Genomic DNA, 6,425 nt, shown 5'->3' with positions numbered 1-6,425 from the left:
AGCACAATAAAGTGACTATCATAATAAAGGGAGTCCAGTGAACTTTTTGGTTTCCCAGTGCATATGTCTTAGGCTTACACTACTCTGCAGTTTATTAAACATGCAATAGCATTATGTCTAGAAACAATGTATAAACCTTAATTAAAAAATACTTTATTGCTTAAAAATGCTAGCCATCATCTGCGCTTTCAGCAAGTTGTGATCTTTTCATTGGTAGAGGGTCTTGGCTTGATGTTTGTTGATGGCTGCTGACTGATCAGGGTGGTGGTTGCTGAAGGTTGGAGTGGCTGTGGTAATTTCTTAAAATAAGACAACAATAATTTTTTTCTCATCTGTTGATTCTTCCTTTCACAAATAATTTCTCTGTAGCATGCAGTAATGTTTGATAGCATTTGACCCAGGTAGAACTTCTTTCAAATTTGGGTTCAATTCTCTCAAGCCCTGCTGCTGCTTTATCAGCTAAATTCCTGGAATATTCTAACTCCTTTGTGGTCATTTCAACAATCTTCACAGCATCTTCACCAGGATTAATTTTCATCTCGAGAAACCATTTTCTTTGCTCATACAGAAGCAGACTTCTCATTCATTCAAGACTTCTCATGGATTATAGCCATTCAATCCCATCTCTAGGCTCCACCTCTAATTCTAGTTCTTATGCTGTTTCTACCCCATCTGTAGTTACTTTCTCCATTGAATTCTTGAACCCCTCTAACTCCTCCATGAGAATTGCAATTAACTTTTCCAAACTCCTATTCAGGTTGATATTTGACCTCTTCCCTTGAATCACAAATGTTCTTTATGGTATCTAAAATGGTGAAACCTTTCCAGAAGGTTTTCAGTTGATTTTGTTGAACTCCATCAGAGGAATCACTGTCTGTGGCAGCTATAGCCTTACAAAATGTATCTCTTCAACAATAAGGCCTGGACGTAGAAGTTACTCTTTGATCCACGGACTATAGAAAGACTGTTGTGTTAGCAGGCATGGAAACATTAATCTTGCTCTACTTCTCCATCAGAGCTCTTAGATGACCAGATGCATTGTCAATGAGCAATGTTATTTTGAAAGGAACTTCTTTTTTCTCTCTGAGCAGTGGTTCTCAACAGTGAGCTTCAAATAGAGTAAACCGCATTGTAGACAGACGTGCTGTCTGTTGTCCAGGCTTTGTTGTTCCATTGATAGAGCACAAGCAGAGTAGATTTAGCATCTAAGATTTTTCAGAATGGTCATGAGCACAGGCCTCAAATTAAAGTCATCAGTAGCTCCAGCATCTGTTAAGATAATCAACCAGGCATTGACCTCTCCTCTCCAGTTATGAAAGTCCTAGATGGCATCTCCTCCAAAATAAAGCTGTTTTCTCTACATCAAAAATCTGTTGTTTAGGGGCGCCTGGGTGGCTCAGTGGGTTAAAGCCTCTGCCTTCGGCTCAGGTCATGATCCCAGGGTCCTGGGATGGAGCCCCGCATCGGGCTGTCTGCTCCGCGGAGAGCCTGCTTTCTCCTCTCTCACTCTCTGCCTGCCTCTCTGCCTACTTGTGATCTCTGTCTGTCAAATAAATAAATAAAATCTTTAAAAAAAAAATCTGTTGTTTAGTTTAACCACTTTCCTGAATTAGGTCTTCTGGTAAACTTGGTGTAGCTTCTAGAATGTACCTGGTGCTTTGGTTTGTACTTTCCTGTTGAGGAGATAGCTTCTTTCTCTAAATCTTAATAAAGAATCTCTGCTATCTTCAAATTTTTGTTATGCAGCTTCCTTCCCTCCTTCAGCCCACATTAAATTAAAGAGAGTCAGGGTCTTGCTCTGGATTAGGCTTTGATTTAAGAGAATATTGTGGCTGGTTTGACCTCCTATCCAGACCACTATAATTTTCCCAACATGAGCAATAAGGTTGTTTCGCTTTCTTGTCATTCATGTGTTTACTGGAATAGGACCTCTGATTTCCTTCAAGAACTTATCGTTTGCTTTCACAACTTGGCTAACTATTTGGTGCAAAAGGCCCAGCTTTCCTCCTGTCTCCACTTTGGACATGCCTTCCTCACTAAGCTTAATCATTTCTAGCTTTTGATTTAATGTGAGAAGTGTACGACTCTTTAACTTGAACATTTAGAAGTCATCGTGAGGTGGGAAACAAAGGCAGAAGAATAATTATTAAATTTCCTTACAACTTAACAGCCCATTGACGAGTCCTTGAAACAAGCAGAGTGACATTCCCCTAGGGACTCTGCTGCCTGATATTAACACTGTGCCAAGGGCAAAAGGCAATCTCATCCCAACCCTCCAGGCTCCTGTAAGTCTCCTTTAACATATAAAAATTCCTTTGGAAACTTTCTTTATCTCTACTGCCCAAGATACATGTTGGCAATCATCCCCCAAGCATATGACTCACCGATACATATCTGGAGGGTCTCATGACTAAAGTTTTATTTGATGGTAATAAATGATCTTTTCCTAACAATAGCTAGCCCCATCAAGGACCTGGAATCCTTGCTTCCAAAATTCCTTCGAGACTTACCGTATCCCTAACCCCCTCCCAACTTGAAAGTAGATCATCAGCCACTCCTCATGACCCCAGGGAATATTTTTCTGCCCACAGGTCCTGTCCCCATGCTTTAAAAAAAGCAGTTTTTTTTTTTTGGTTTTTTTTTTTTTTTTTTTTTTTTTTTTGCACCAAAGACATCTCATCTTGGCTGTGGGCTTCCAACCCTAAAGTCTTTCCTGCATCTGTGGTAGGGTGGATACCTTGCCTAAGATCAGTATTACTGTGTCTCAGACAATAGGGAGGTCCAAGGAGAAAGAGAGAGCTGGAGGAATGGCTGATGGGCAGAGTCCTGAGAACATATCATTTATTGGTTCATCTTGCTGTGTCATATGGTTCCAATTCATGACACCCAAAATGATTACAATAGTAACATCAAAGATTACAGATCACAGATCATCACAATAAATATAATAATGAGAAAGTTTGAAATGTTGTCAGAATTACCAAAATGTAACAGAGACACAAAGGGGGCAAATGCTGTCAGAAAGGTGGCCTTGACAGACTGGCTCAAGACAGGGTCAAAGCTGGAGACGCCTACTAACTATAAGCAAAATACACTGCAAGCACAGTAAAGCAAAGTGCAATAAAACAAGATATGCCTGCATATACATACACTTCTTCAACAGTATTTTTTTTTTACTATTTTATTTATTTATTTGACAGACAGAGATCACAAGCTGGCAGAGAAGCAGGCAGAGAGAGGAGGAAGCAGGCTCCCGGCTGAGCAGAGAGCCTGACGCAGGGCTCGATCTCAGGAACCTGAGATCATGACCTGAGCCGAAGTCAGAGGCTTTAACCACCGAGACACCCAGGCACCCTTGGGATTATTTTTAAACAGAATAAAACATTCAGATCTTCCTTACAGAGGATAAATAATCTTAGCATAGAATACCTTTGTCTTTGGCATTCCACATGTGGGGCTTTTTATGTCAAACCTTCTTCCACTAACTCTAAGCATAATCACCTATTGTTTTCTCCATTGTAAGGCTTTTAATATGTTAAAGTAGAAAAAGGCACCACTTTTTTGACATCATAATAGCATGTCTTACTTGGCCATTTTTCTTTTTCAAAAAAAGAAAACACCACAATCTACACTGAAAAATATTTTCAATCACATATATGTACTAGCTTCTGTTCCAATCTGATGAATTTAGAAAACATGAATGTCTTTCAAATAATCCCTTGGCTTCTGTGTCTCATATATTATTTGCTTTCTGAAGGGTGTTAAAATTAGAGGGCCATGACCGCCCATCTGAAGTAAATAAGGGCCTTTTTATTTCTTTCTTTCGTATGACTCTATTTTCTTCTTAATGAGAGTGACAAATGTGGTTTAAAGTAAAAATTGTGCCATTACTAATGAAAAATGTGCTGGCAGCCACAGAACTGGGAATTGCAAAATGTCACAGAGCACTTATTTTCCTGTCGATTTGGTGGAGTGGTGGTTAAGGAAAAAGTTGTAATCAACATAATAACGGGATGGTTAATGTTTTGGCAGAGTGGAATTTTACTTTGATTTACTGAAAAGAAACACATCGATCAGCAGCCATTTAATTATTATTCATGAAACATAGTTGTTAAACATCAAATTATTTTTCTCCCATATTTCACTGTAAACTAATGAAGATTTTAGAAACAATGTAGATGAATGGAAAAACACACTGTACAAAATGAATGGTAACTAAGATTTAAATAAGAACTTGGAAATGGCAAAAAAAAAAATTAGAGCATGATTAAATATCTGTATTAACACTGAACAAATTTGGAGCTGTTTCAATAGCTTTGTTATTCACAGATTTGACTAAAGCAGCGCTGACTATGATCGGAAGATTATCGTATGCTTCTGAGCTGGAAGCACAAAATGAGCTGTATTTCTTAATAGGATTTTATTATCTGTCTCATTAAAGCTATTGATAATCTAAATTTATTATGTTTGCAACATTTGGGTAGAAAAACACACGATGTTAGTGTGCCCTCGTGTGGCTATAGACTGGTCAGTGAGAATGTCAGAAAAGACCCACAAAGAAAGGAGGCCATAACTGGTTAGATTATCCATTGAATACTTGCTGCATCTAGGCAGAGGGTAGTGGCTCCTGTTTTTAAAGTTACTCTGAGAGGGTTCACAATTGCTTCTATAGTTCCTATGAATATTTTACTTTTAGTTGTTACTCCTGCTAAACAGCAAATCTGTCTCCGCTTCTGAAGTTGGGATAGGAAAAACACGTTATCTCAACACAGAAGATTTCTTTTCTCTCATGTTTTTATTTTTATTTTTTTAAAGAGATTTTCTTTATTTTCTTTGACAGGGAGAGACAAAGTAAGAGAGGGAACACAAGCAAGGGGAGTGGGAGAGGGAGAAGCAGGCTTCCTGATGAGCAGGGAGCTGGGCTTGATCCCAGAACCCTGGGATCATAACCTGAGCCGAAGGCAGATGCTTAATGACTGAGCCACCCAGGCGCCCCCCATCATGTTTTTAGTGTGATTAAGTCGAGCCTGAATGATTCTGTGCAAGTATTTAGAAGTGCAGTTCATAAGTCAGTAGAATAGTGGATCAAGTAAGAAAACTTGTCTTTGGAGAGGCCCGTGACTGGAAAAAACCTAGTTTGCCAGTTTGTATGATGTGCGTGAAGACTGGTATTTGTTTATAAATTTTGTGAATCAATAGGATATAGGATATCTATGAAGTATGTGGTAGATTTCGCAGAATTTGAAACCCCTTCTGTAGAACTGCATTTTAGAGTCACCAGCTTTAATATTTTGACTCCAGGGTACCAGGTTACCAGTAAATACTCTTCTTCATTTAATTCTCTAGTCACTAGTCCCAAGATGCAAAGACAACTGTGGACAAGTTCATGCTTCTGGAAATACTCGCAAGGACCAGTTGTTAGTGACTCTGTTAGCTATAAAAGGCTGCACCAGATCTTTGAGGTCCTGCAGTGTATCTGGACACATTTTAGAAATGAATGAGTTGGGAGTGTTAAAAATCTGAGGCAAAAGCATTTACAGACATTCTGAGTGAGGAAGAGAAACCTCAAATAACAGAAAAGGGAAGTCACAGTATAATAACACTTGATTTGACAAAGACTAAGACTACTTTGAGATAAATCAAAGCAAGAAGACCAACTGTATGGTTGGAAGGCTGAATTTTCCATTGAAACAGGTGTTTGAATTCTAACCAACTTTAATATTGCTGGTCTCAACACAGGTTTCTTCTGACTCAAGCGTGGTTTTCCAGACTTTCCATCTTGTAACTTTCTTTAGTTCAAAATACTATGCATCTAGACCCACCACTTTTTATTAAAAATTTAAAAAGTGAAATCAGAAATAAACTCAATTTAAGGAGGCAGATCATTAAAGAAATAAAGCAAACATCTATTTTCTCTACCAAAAATTTCTTTTTAATTAAAATGAATTGTTTACCATAACAACTGTTTGTGAAGAATTTTTAAAATTCCAATCATCGAATAGGAATAGGAATAGGTAGGAATAGGTTTGAAGGAATAGGTTTTGTTTCCTTCTGTTTTCCTCTAATCCAAAGTGACCTCTAATTTTTTTTTTAAGATTTTATTTATTTATTTGATGGAAAGATTGAGAGAGAGAGAGAGAACAAGCAGGCAGAGCAGAAGGCAGGGGAGGAGAGGGGAGAAGAAGGCCTCCCTGCTGAGCAGGGAGCCCGACCACGCTGGGCTTGATCCCAGGACCCCGGGATCATGACCAGAGACAAAGGCAGCAGCCCAACCAACTAAGCCACCCAGGTGCCCCAGGTGACCTCTAGGTTTCATTTGATCATTTAACATAGTTTAATTTCTCAGAGAACAGTATTTTGTAAATATTGATACTTGTCAATTTTCTGCACATATTGAAATGAGTTACGTATTTTTAAAAGACAAA

Source organism: Mustela nivalis (genome assembly GCF_964662115.1).
Source record: "Mustela nivalis genome assembly, chromosome: 12".
Taxonomy (NCBI): Eukaryota; Metazoa; Chordata; class Mammalia; order Carnivora; family Mustelidae; genus Mustela; species Mustela nivalis.
This window is presented reverse-complemented; position numbering follows the sequence as displayed.